General features: G+C 52.3%; 2 long non-coding RNA genes across 3 annotated transcripts in view; both read right to left on the reverse strand.

The window, feature by feature from the left end:
* Positions 1–456: 456 nt before the first annotated feature.
* LOC118968898 (uncharacterized) lies at positions 457–5933 on the reverse strand. Of its 2 annotated transcripts, XR_012133077.1 has the most exons (4): positions 4056–5933; positions 3268–3504; positions 1810–1898; positions 457–718 (listed from the first exon to the last, which is right to left on the reverse strand). It is a non-coding gene; the product is annotated as an uncharacterized lncRNA (long non-coding RNA). The 2 variants fall into 2 exon arrangements; XR_005056758.2 differs by having other exon boundaries at positions 3268–5933.
* Positions 5934–8680: 2747 nt separating this feature from the next.
* LOC108409572 (uncharacterized) overlaps positions 8681–12873 on the reverse strand; it is a 38853-nt gene continuing 34660 nt past the window's right edge. The window contains exons 3-4 of the long non-coding RNA XR_001856264.3: positions 9535–9580; positions 8681–8835 (exon numbers count right to left, since the gene is read on the reverse strand). This is a non-coding gene — a long non-coding RNA (uncharacterized lncRNA). The remainder of the gene's footprint in view (positions 8836–9534; positions 9581–12873) is intronic.

The raw sequence follows: 12873 nt of genomic DNA on the forward strand, positions 1-12873 counted from the left end.
GCCTGTTTTTCTCCTTAGAACAGGGGCTCCCCAAGGTTGGGACCATGTTTTTAATCAGACCAGGGGCCTCTGGGAGTGGGGCTTAGCTCATCCTCTGTGTGGCCTCTTAAACTCAGCCCAGGGCTATAATGGCAGGTGGGAGCTTCAGCTCAGCAGGACCTCCCATCCAAGAAGATGTGAACCCCACGCTCCCTCTCCCTTCTCAGGCCTCTTCCCAGCCCACCCCTCTGAGACTCAGGGAAAGAAGAAGAGGAGGAGAAAAAGGCCTTCCCAGTCCAGGCATAGACCTGCCCAGGTGTGTGTGGGGGGGACCAGCTCACCATTTCATTAATGTGGAATTGTTTTTAGGTTAATAATCTTGCGTTAATTTTCCCTTAAAATATTGTCTTTGACCGTTAAATGCTCACACTGTTATAAAAAGAACGTAATAAATGATCTTGAAGCAAATTCTCCTGCCAAATGTCATAATTTATTTGCATAATTAGCTCTTAATTTTAATTCAATATGCAAATCCATGCTTCCTTTCCATTGCAGCCGCCTGTTTCCCAGCCAGGCGGCCATGAATTTACTGTGACGCTCTCTCCACGGCTGTCAGAGGCGGGGGTGGGGAGGCAGGCGCCTTCTGGGGCTGGTGCCTGGAGGAGGGGTCCAGACACCCAGATTCAGATGGACAGGCCCATGGGCCCTGCTACATAGATGCAACTGTTCATAGATAGACCTGTGTGGACACCAGAGTGTTGACATACAGACCGACATGTACAGAGACGCCCAAGTGCATACCACAGGCAGAGACCTAGAGGGGAAGGCACATGAACCCAGACCTATTAGCTGACACATTAAGAAATCCATGGGCTCCCACGAAGACACATCACACAGGCAGAAACACTGGCACGCATCAACACATGAACACACACTTCCATGAAGTCCCACAGCCTCACATGCACTGACATTGTGAGACATGGGCCTGCCCACATATGCCTACAATGCAAACACCCAGAGCCCAGCCAGTGAGCAGAGGTGTCTAGGCAGAAACAAGACACAATACAGAGATTTATGAGCTTAGATTCAGATGTGCAGAGACACACAGAGTGTGAGACTACAATTCTATATGCACACACAGATAACAGCAGGCACCTCCACATACAGAAACTTAATAGCTCTTCAGAAAAGCCAGGATGCTGTGTGGACACCCACATGCTCATAGCATTTGGCTTTGAAGTCTTCATGGTAAGATTTCTGAGGCATTTTGAGCCTGTAGAAGGAGCACTGAGCTTAGAGTCAAGGGACCAAGTTCTAGGAGCAGCGCCAACTCCTGCTTGCTGGGAGATTCTGAGTGAGTCTTGTCCCTTTTTTTTAATAACAGCTTTTTCAAGATATATTTCATTTACCACACAATCCATCTATTTAAAGTGTATAACCATCACCATAAAACATATAAGTCATCTCCCCTCAAACCCCACACCCATTAGCGTCACTCCTGTTTTCCCTCAACACTCTCACCCCTGCCTCAGACCTAAGCAACTTCGAACCTATTTCGTTTCTCTGCATTTTGCTTATACTGGACATTTTGTATAAAGGGACCCAAAGATTGCACGCTCTTTTGTGTGACTGGTTTCTTTCACTTAACTCAGTGGTTTCAATATGCATCCCTGTTGTCACATCAATCAGTACTTTGTTCCTTTATATGGCCAAATAATATTCAGTTGTGTGGATATACCACATTTTATTATGATTTCACCAGGTGATGGACATTTGGGTTACTTCCACTTTGGGGCCATTATGAATAATACTGGTGTGATCGTGGCTTACCCATGTTTGTGTGGGGGCCTATGTCTTCATTGCTCTTGAGTTTATTTCCAGGAGTGGAACTTTATCTTTTCAGAGTTTGGTTCTCCCACCTATAAAATGAGAGGGAATTCATTTCATTCATTCTAAAGGACTCTGAGGGCTTGTCCAGTTGCATTTGTTTATGATTAACGTGGTGCTTCCCAGCTGAGATTATGGTTCTCTTCACACAGCCAGGGACACACACATTCATACACACAATCTCCAACACAGCCCCCCGGGGCACATACCATAGACACAGCGGCACAGATGCATCCCAAGTGGCCTAAACCCCCCTCAGGGACCTGTTACTGAACTTGGGGCCTGGAGAAAAAGATAGAAATGCAGTCAGAGAGACTGTGACAGCCATAGGGAAGAACCACCTGATTCAGGGAGGGTCTTTCATGGTGAAAGGTGGGAAGGCTTGGGGTTTGTGAGGAAGGAGATCTGCCCACTAAGGCGTGGTGAGAGGGTGAGGTGTCAGGGGTGGGTGGCTGGGCCAGGGTTTGGTGTGAACACCGGACACTTGGGCCCTGCTCCCCCAGGGGTTTCTGCCCTACCTCCCCCTGGCCAGGCTCCCCTTGGTCTCCCTGCCCCCAGAGGAAACACGACTCCTCCCCACCCTTCAGCCCCTCCTCCACCCCCAACCAGCCAAGGAGACAAAAGGGATCCTTTTCCAGGATAATTAAGCCTCAAAGACAGCAGCTCCTCCCAGGAAACTGATCGGGTTTGCCCTGAGAGAGCCCTTTAGTGTGGGAGCCGAGGGGAGAGGAGACAGGGAGAGACAGAGAGGGGACCAGCAGACAGGAAAGTGAGCTCTGGAGACCACCGGGCTGACACGGATTCCTGTGGCCATATATTGCCTGTCACAAAAGTTTGATCTTTGATTCTCTTTCTTAGAAGAGGTGGTTTTGAAGTTGGAGCCCAATTAGCTACAGACCCGAATACACTGTCTCCGCATAAAGTGCTGGGTATGGATGAGTGGAAAATGTCTGAGCATGTGTGGGCCCTGTGGATGCCCACTGTCGTTAAGGATGTGTGTTTATGTTGTTGCTGCGTATCAGTGTACAAGTGTGTGAGTGTGTCTGTCCCCAGTCCTCTCAGGCTCCACCCCCACCCATGCCCCCCTGCAGAAGACTCACTGTGCGGCCTCAGCGGAGTTTCTAACCTGGAGTGATCACTTTCCTGATTTGCCACTTTAGTACTCTTGTTAATGAATTTTTAATCTTCTTAATGACATTAAACACGGAAAGTAATTAAGGAAAACAAGTTTGAAACTGCTGACTTCAACCCTTTATTCACAACTATTTAATGTAGAATTAATTTGATTTTGCCCATTATTCAAATGAACGCGCTACCTTCTCCTCGGCCCCAGGCCTGTCCCCTTGTTCCCTCCCCACATGCCCAGAGACCTCCTGTCTCCACCACCAAGTTACCACTGACCGAGTGGGCGGCGGTCTCTATGTGACGACTCTGAGTTGGGGGCCGGGGTGCGATGAGCAGGCCAAGCTCCTGGAGGGTGAGGGATGAGCGGCGGCCTCCCCGGGCGGGGAGGACTGCAAGGACTCAGGAGGGAGCTGGGAAGGGCTGATGCTGGCCTGCTGGACTGGCGCCTGCTCCCTTCCATCCCAGACTTCCAACCCTCGACACTCAGCCATCAGCTCCTTGGTGTCCTGTGACCTATGCACACAAATGCTTGGATGTCAGGGGACATTCGGATTCACAGGTATTTGTATTAGAATGTTAAAATCTGTAGTCTTCAAGATAGTCGGGTGTTTGGAGCCTCAGACGCTGCGGTCGTTCCCATGATCAATTTCAGTCTATTTTCCAGAATTTCAGAGAAAGAACTCCTTCCCCTTAAACCCTGGGCCTCAGGCTACTATTTGGTTGAGGCTAAAACCCGCAGGTCATAGCTGTTTGAGACTGGGCTTGAAACTGATCCAGGTCCTTGGAGCAGAAGCCAGGCGGGCCCCAGGGCAGAGCCAGCCTGCCCTTGAGCCTGAATGGGTTCAGCCTCCATCCTCCAGGAGTCCTTAAACAAACCCTACGCCCTGGGTGAGGAGCTCAAGGTCCAAAGGACCCTAGGGGACACTCAGGCCCTGGGTCTCAATGTCCTCACGGCCGGGGGTAGCCGGGAGAACAGCTTCAGCAGGTCACCCTCATTCTCTTGACTCCTCCCCACTTTGGCCATGGGTCCCAGATCTTGTTTTGGGTGGGAGTGTGTATTGTACCTGTGCAGCGGCAAGGACAGGAGAGGTGGGGTGGACGTGACCCTAGAAGGCAGCAGAGGGGAGTGGGGCAGTCTCAGCTCCTGGCTTCAAGCAGATGTGACTTAAATCCCGGCTGTGTGCGTCCGCGTGCCTTTGGGCAAGCCCTGACCTCTCCTTCCCTCCTCTCTGAAGCAGAAAGATGATTCTTACCTCAAGGAGTTGGTATGAAGATTAAATGGGATGTCACAGGCATGACCCCAGCACAGTGCCTGTGTGCAGGGGCCTTGCCCTCAGCTCCTGGCCCGTTCCCTCTAAGTCCCTTCAGTGAGAAGAAGAGACTGGGAGAATGTGCCAGAGAAGGAAAACGGGCTTCTAGAGCTAGGGGCCAAAAGAGGGTGTCAGCAAATCAAGGATTTGCCCAGATGTGCTCGAGTGGGGAGGTGAACTGTCCTTGAGGAGCTTCCTCCCTCTTGTTCCTTGAACAACCTCAGAACTTTTCCTTGGAGTCATTCCCTTGAATTATATTCCCAGGAGGGCTTTTCTCTCAGCCCCTCACACCTTGCTCTTGCCTCTTCTCTCCAACCAAGCCTCCCCAGGTCACTCCACTCATCTCAGCTCCTGGACAAAAACCGGCCTCCACTCCCCCCGCCCAATCACTCTGCACTGAGCCATGACTGGGCAGGGCTGAGGCGGGAGTCTTTCACCCCTTCCTCCCATTCCAAGGGCTTTATGGGCTGAGACGCTGCTGGCTTGCTCACTTCTCCCTCTCTCCTGTGCCTTTCCCCGGGATTCTCCATGTTTCTTTCCCCCTCTTTTTATCCTCCCCAGCCGGGACCTGCTGTGTTCTTCTCTACCTGCCTTTCTCTGAGTCTGTCCCACCTCCTTTGGTCACTCTCTTTCTTAAGAGACCACGGATTCTAGAACATTTCTAGCTACAACTGATCAGGGCACCCTCTCAAGAAAGGCAAACTGGCAAGGGGTAGTGGAAGGACCCCACCTTGAAGGGGCCCCCCAGTGGGGGTGGGGGAGGCCTTGAACCCAGCTATTCAGCTTAAGGAAGCCCAGAGTTGGCATGTCCCAGGTATCCCATCTCCCAATTACACTGCCCACTTTCCTCCTTGTTGACATCCGGGCAGGGCCAGGAGGGCTCTGAAGCAGAGGGCCTGATCAGTTTAGCACACAGTCCCACAACTGCTCCCCCACCAGCTCTCTCACACTCATAAAGCCTCTCACAGAGAACCCTCTTTCTCTCTCATGCACACACTCATATGCCTGATGAACTTGCACCTCCCTCACATACAGACACAAGCATGCGTATGCACAGTGCACACTCACAGACACGCACAGCACCCCCCCCCACAGATGCATGCACACACATACATATATACACACCGAAATCCCACAGGCTCCCAAAAGCACAGGGCAATGATTAATGTCCCCTCAGAAAAAGAAATTATATCGAATAAATTAAACTACTGTGGCAGCAAATTGAAAAATAAGGATGTAAATGAGGTTTGAATACTTAATATCAAAGACAAGGGGGGAACAAAAAGGGATCCCTGGATGCCCTGAGAGGGGAGAGGATGCTCCCTCCTGCCCCCGGGTTGGACTCTAGCTTCTGTCTGGAGCCCTCAGAGCTGGGGGCCTGGGTGGTATGTGGGCTGCAGTTAGCACAGGGGACCGTCTCCCCAGTGCCATGGCAGGGAGGTCCCAGAGCTTCTAGAAAGACTCAAGGTAGGAGGATGGGGAAGAGGTGGCGTGACCACCTGGTAGCACCTCAAAACCCACCCCTGACAGGCCCTAATACACAAACAGACACTTGCTTTCAGATACAGCACACGTTCTTTTGAAGGCCCATCCTGGCCTACCTCAGCCCCCTATTCATCTCCCCCCAGGCCCTCATCCACCCAACATACCCAGACACACCTGATCACATATGCCTTGCTCAGCGTCCACAACTCCATCCCAAAGCTGCATGTGCTCTCAGAACTCACCTGCCTCCTCACCCCCGATGTATCCTACTTCATACACACACCCTGGGCCCGCCACACACATTCTGCCCAATGCCAACCAACACCCCAGCACTCAGCTGGCACAGTGCCACCCACAGCAACACCCTAAACACACCCCTGCACACACATATGCTTTCACACACCCACAAACTCTTCCCTTGGAGCACATCATGACATACCCGTGACACACACCCAGCAAACAGACCACAACACACACACATGCGCACACAGAAGGGTAGCCCATCCTTGGGTCCCAGTTCTCCAGAAATCATGAGGAGGAGTGGAGGTAGGGGTGGAAAATGCTTCTCTTTCTCCCCAAACTTTAAGGGAGTTCTCCCTGCACACACACACACACACACACACACACACACACACACACACACACGTCCTGGGTGGGGCACTTCCCTTCCATTTCCATCCAGCTTCCATCTCTGCCTCTCTGCCTCCATCTCTGGTGCTGTCTCAGTTTCCCTCACTTTGCCTGTAAACTGCTTTTCCCCTGTCGCCTTTGTCTCGGACACCCCGATATATCCCTGCCCTCCTCCCCTGCAGTCGCCGGGGCTGGGCTGCTCCCCACTCCCACCCCGCGGTACCCCCACCCCGTCCCCTCCTCCGCGTCTCTCGCTGTCGTCTCTGTTCATATATATTTAGTATTTATTTACAAGGCTGGGTTTTTTCCCTGGGCGGGAAGCCAGCCGTGCACAGAAATCCTTAAGATGCTATAAAGCTGGTGAGGTATAAAATGGAAAGTGGTTAGTGCGCTGTTTGGAGATATCTCACCGGCGGCCGGGGGCCCGCGCCGCCCAGCCGCCCGCTGTAAATCTCCCGGAGTTTAGCGCGCTTGTTTGTATCCGGCCGGGAGGGGGCACGGGGCGGGCGGGACGGGCGCCCCCCAGCCCTGGGACCCTTCCAGAGAGGCTGTCACTCCCTTCTCAAAGGGAGAAGTGGATGGGGACTGGGAAGACTCCTTTTGGAAAACAGAGGTTCCTCAGCTGTGCCTCTTCTGAACTTCCTCTTGTCCTCAAGGGGGACTGAAAGAAAAGGAGTGAAAACCCCAGAGCCCAGAGGTTCTCCCGTCAGTGCATGTGAAGGGATAGGGACTTGCAATTCGCCCCGCCCATCTGTGACCCTCCTCCCCACGAGTCCGCTTATCCTACCCCCAATCCCCAGGGGGCTGGTGTTTGCTGGGGGAGGAGATACCTCTGCAGCAGGCTGCTCAGGGACAGCGGGGAGTTTAGGCCAGGGAATCGAGGCTGTCACTGATAAACTGGGTGATCTCAACTAGTTCCCCTGAGGACCTGCAGTGGTATCATAACAGTTCCAACTCCCAGGGCTGGAGGGAAGATTTAATGAGTCAGGGCAGGTGAAGGATTTAGCACAGGGCCTGGTACACAGTAGATGCTCAATAAATGCTGACTAGTATGATTTATGCCAATCTGTCCAGCACTTTGTTCATCCATATGTTTAGTTAGTTGCTCATTTACTGGCTTATTTCATCAACTATTCACTGCCTCCACCCACCCATCCACTCAGCAGCCTTAAGCTTTCTGGACTGTGTAGCCTGGAATTCTGCAGAGGGTAGTGGACCTCCCAGGGTAGCTCCATTCTGGATGGAGCATTAAGCACTACACCAAAAGCGTAAAGGGCCACTTCTGGATCAAGTAGTGTTTCAGGGCAACTTGGAGGACAGGGCTTGCCCCACCCATCAGTGTGCCCTTCCTGGTCTGCAGTCCTGGTCTGAAGGTGCCCTTGGAGTTCCCTGGGTCTGAGAGTCACAGGAGGAGTGAAGGAGCAACTAGACTGTGAACCCCCAGAGAGCAGGTCTCATCCCCCACTTGACCCCCAACCCCAGGAGAGCCCAGAGCTGGTTCTCAGGAGCTGTCAGCAAGTGCCCTTTGACTGATGAGTTGGGAGGGCCGAACTCTACCACACTCCCCCCTCACTCTGGAGGGATGCCACATCTGTCATATATCCTGCACACACATGTCCCAGATCACCCAGACACATGTCAAGAGTACTGACAAAAAATTCCTAGGTGGTCACTAACCAGAACGGGAGTCTCAGAAGAGCCACATCTCTGTCACACAGTCATGTCCAGTTTTGCTGTATTGGTTCATTTGTTCATTCATTCACTCATTCATTCATTTCTTCAACAAGTGTTTGCTGAGTCTCCTGGGCTAGGGGCTTAGGGGGACACAAATGAACATTACTTAGTCCTGACTCTTAAAGAGTTTATAGTCCAGGACAGCTGTAGGGCAAGCATACTAGTAAGAAGAGAATCAGGAAAGCTACGATAGGAGCCAGGAAAGCTGTAGAGAGGACTAAAAGGTTCATAAGGAAGAGAACCTACTTCTGCAGGTGGTGGTGGGGAATAATGATAATAATAAAAATTATTGGAGGAAGGGCTCACCCCCCCCAATCAGCATGCCCATCCCCATGCCCAGCATGCCCATCCCCATACCCAGCATGCCCATCCTTGTGCCCAAGCATGCCCAACCCCATGTCCAGCATGCCCATCCCTGTGCCCAAGCATGTCTATCTCCATGCCCAGCATGCCCAACCCCGTGTCCAGCATGCCCGTCCCTGTGCCCAGTATGCCCATCCCCATGCCCAGTGTGCCCGTCCCTGTGCTTAGACATGCCTGAGGCACCTTGCTAAGCATTTTTCAGGGACCATTCAGAAGATGGCTTTACTTGAATGGTGTCTTCAGAGGATAGGCAGAGATGAGTTGCCGCAGCAGACCTGATGCCATTCCAGGAGGATGGCACTCCAGGAGGATGGCATCCAAGCTGAGGAAGAGCACCAACAGTACACAGAGGTGGGAAATTGTTAGGTGGAGAGTGTGCAGGAGAACCACTGAGCATCCAATTTGTTTGGCAAATGTGAGCATGAAGGAGAGGAATGGGAAGGCTTGGAGAGAGGGGTAGGTAGGGGCCAGATCACAAAGGGCCATGAACATCAGAGTAAGGAGTTTGTACTTTATTTAGTAGGCAATGGGGAACCATTGAGGGTTTTTGAGCAGGGGAGTGACATGATCAGAGCTGTGCTTTAGGAAAATTAATCTGGCAGCAGAGTGCAGAACAATTGGAGATGTGAAACTTAAAGGCAGAAAGCCCCACTCAGAGGAAGATGCCGCACCTGGTGACTGGTGCATGGTCAGTGCTCAATAAGAGTTTGTCTGAAGAGACTCAGGAGAGCTGTAATAAGGGCCTTCCTGGGGACAGCGGTGAAAATGAGTCAAAGGTGTGCAAAAGACAGCAGGAAGTATCTGATTTTATAAACAGATTGAAGGTAGAGATGAGGGTGGGAGAAGGACTAGAGGGTAAATGTGTGGGTGACAGATCTATTAACAAAGGAGGGAGTCACACATTGCTGACTTTAGGAGAGACATGCAAGCTTGTTTTTTACTAATCATCCTTGATCTGCCTGGACAGTGGGCTTGGATCTCAAGAGAAGCTTAGAATTAGAGAGTTCAACATGTCCATTACCTGCAGGGAGGTGAGAGCTGGAAGTTCCTCAGTTGGTTGAGCTCTCCTAAGACACAATAAGGAAGAATAATGAAGAGCTGAAGCTTGTAGTTGCATTTAGGGGAGTATGCAGGAAGTGAAAGAGACAGAGGAGTGTTAGGGACATGCGTAAAGCAGACAAGTGCAATGGACAGGGAAGTTTCTGGAGTGACCAGTATTCCAAAGGTTTCCATGGGATGGGGCCTGAGAATCAGAAGTGGGGTCTGTTGGTCAGGAGGCTGGACAGGAGGCCCTGTGCAACCTTTTGGGAGGTGTTGGTGGAGTGGAGGCGAGCAGGTGTTCCTGGGAGCAGGGAATACTCCAGGACATAGCATTCAGGGGCACTCTATCGCCTACCCATGGCTCAGACCAGCTCCCAGACTTGAGGTTCCCCCAGAGGACCTCTTGTCCTACTCCTAGATAGAGCAAAAGTGGGAATCAGTGGAGAGGGAAGGGGGAATCAATGAGGCTGACTCGGGATCCCTGAGACCCTCAGACAACACACTTAAGGCTTGTTCGGTTCCTGCTGTATTATTTGCCTGCAAACCATACAACTGTGCTTTTCTCCCTCTGATGTAGGTGACACCTTTGTCTGGTCGTCCGGCCGACAGGCTTGGCCATCCTCTACCTCAGCATTGGAGAGCTCCCTGGTCCACAGCCTGCTCCTCGGTCCTGGGCCATATTCCAAGCTCTTGGGCTGGTGATGCCCAGGCCCCCCAGGATCCCCAGAACCGTGGGACACAGGAAGTGGCTGGGACTTGGGACAGCAGAGGGGGCAGGACCCAGAACCTTGCTTTCCATTTAGGAGGAGAAAGGCAGGGGAGGTGGTGTGGGCCTCCACCCTCCCAGAGGGGACCCACAGTCCTAAATGCCCCCGTGCCTTCTCCATATTGTGGGAAAAGCTGTCGCATCCATCACTGTCAGGCGCCGAGTTTGAATAAATTTGAATGCACTGAGCCGTGGGCTGCAGTTTCTATAATATCACTTTCCAGTTTGAATATTTCACTTACTTTTTTTTTCAGATTTCTTTTTATCCAACAGTTTCTCCTCCTTTTCATCTACCCCCGCTGCAGCCAAGCTCGGGATGTAGAGAGAGGACAGTGCCTTGAGGGTGTATGAGATGGGAAGAGGCCAGGCCTTTACCAGCTCTGGCATCTCTGTCCTCCCACCCCCCACCCCCACCCAGCACATGTGCTCCCTGGGCTGAGAGCTCCATCTACCCCAGCTCGTGTAGCTGGGGGACCAGCAGCTGGAGAATGAGCCACCCTTTTGCATGGGCAGACCCAGAGTGCCAGGGTCCTGCTTCCCTGCAGGGGCCTGAGCCCCTCACCCACGGAGCCTCATCATAGGTACATGTGCACCTGCAAACACACACACTCCCCACCTGATATGCTAACTTATCCCTAGAGGTTAATAGCAGATTATAATTTCCCTGTGGAAAGTTTGCTCTTAAGTCCCTCCAGCCACTGTCCTGTCTTCTTCTGTAAATAGGGACCCCTCCTGGTTCTGGACCCTCTTCCGCCATCTCTCTACATCTTTTCACTCTCCATCCATCAGTGTGGTACCAATACAGCTGTGCCTTCTGCCTGAGGGCTCCTGGGAGGGAGAAAGGACTGGAGTGCTGGCAATGCGCTCCAGAGAGTCCCCCCCAGTTCCTGGCCACAAGCCCCACTATTTGCTGGACTGTGGTTAGTGACGTCCCCACTCCCTGCCCAGAGCTCAGGGACTGGGGAGATCCAAGGTGCGGGCAGGGAAAGAGGCCATTCAAAACAAAGGAGGTCCGGACTGCTTTTGAAGTTAGGTCCAGATAGGGATGGGGAGGTGAGCACATTGAGAAGGGTATTCTGGGGATCATTTGCATCTGTATCTTTTTATAGCGACATCTGACCACACTGCTCTTTGGACCATCCTTAAGGTATCCCCATCACATGGACAATGTCTAGAGGGCAGTAACCACCCAGGAGGCTCAGGGACACTGACCATCAATGAAGACACTCTTCTTTATGGAGCACACTAACTGGCCAGGGGGGCACAAAGTGCCCCATCCATCTGAAGAGGACTCACATCGACCACATGTGGATCCCTGACCCTCCAATGAGTCACCGACCATCTAGGCTGTCTCCCACAGAGCCATTCCTTACAGAGCACATTCTCCTCCCTGCCAGAAAGCAGTTCTTCCTTGGGATACTAGTCACCCCCCAACAAAGCCCACATGTACCACACAGGAGGCAGGGGTGCGGGGGGAGGCAGGAGGGGAAGCAGGAGCTGGAGGCTCAGTGAGTCTGACTTCTGGAGGTGATGGGCAGTGTCCCGTTCTGTGCCAGGTCCTGTGTGCTCACAGCACAAGAGGCAGGAGATGGGGAGGAAGTGGTCAGACTTTGGGGAGCTCACCATGTGGTTGGGGAGATGAAATTGTCATTAAGAATAATATTTATTTCTACTTAAATTTTGCCTGCTTTAAAGGGGTTTGAGCAGATTTAGGACACACACACACACACAAGCACAGGGACCAAAGAAGTTAAAGAAAAAGAGAGAGGACAATTGGAAACCATTTAAGGCAGGAGAAGGATAAATGGACAGGAGATCTGGTCTGAATGAATACCTATGGTTAGCATGGCCATGGCAGGAGGGGCCCGTGCTGTATTTGTCCACCTCTCAGGGGCTCACTCTCTATGGGTTCAGGTAGCCAGGGAAGGCTTTGGAAGGAGGTGGAGCCAATCTGGGGTCTGACAGGTAGCAGAAGTCCTGAACAGGAAAAACAAACAGGAGCAGCATTCCAGTGGCAGGACTGCGGGGAGGAGAGTCCAGAGAAATGCAGCTATGAGGGCCAAGGCTGGGTCAGGGAGGGGTTAGCAATGGGAGTGTGAGGCACTGTGAGCAGGTGGGAAGATACAACACGTCCAGGGGACAATGAAGAGCTGGCAGTCCTTGTGGGCCACTGATGGAGAGGTGGTGGGGTGGTCAGTGTGCAGGGAGCTCTTAGAGGTGCCCCAGACTAGCTTGGCTTCACCCCAATATATCCTAAGTCTAATTCAGGCCCCTCAGCACCCTCTTTTCACAGCTCCTATTCTCCCAAGAGCTAAAACTCAACATCCCAGCAAAAATAGACCTCACCAAGGGAGGGCCCCCCTAAGGAGGGGGCACACACCCCTTGAGGGTGGAAGCCCTGAGCCTCCCCTCCCCTCAGTGTGCCCTGCCTGGGCCTGCAGTGGGAGGGAGTGTGGTGTGAAGGGAGAGGCTCTCCTGCCGCACCATGACAGATGATTGACTCGAAACAATATCTAAGGCGATCAGGATAAAGTGCTGGCCATTTCAAGGCTC

This window comes from Manis javanica, chromosome 7 (genome assembly GCF_040802235.1).
Source record: "Manis javanica isolate MJ-LG chromosome 7, MJ_LKY, whole genome shotgun sequence".
NCBI lineage: Eukaryota > Metazoa > Chordata > Mammalia > Pholidota > Manidae > Manis > Manis javanica.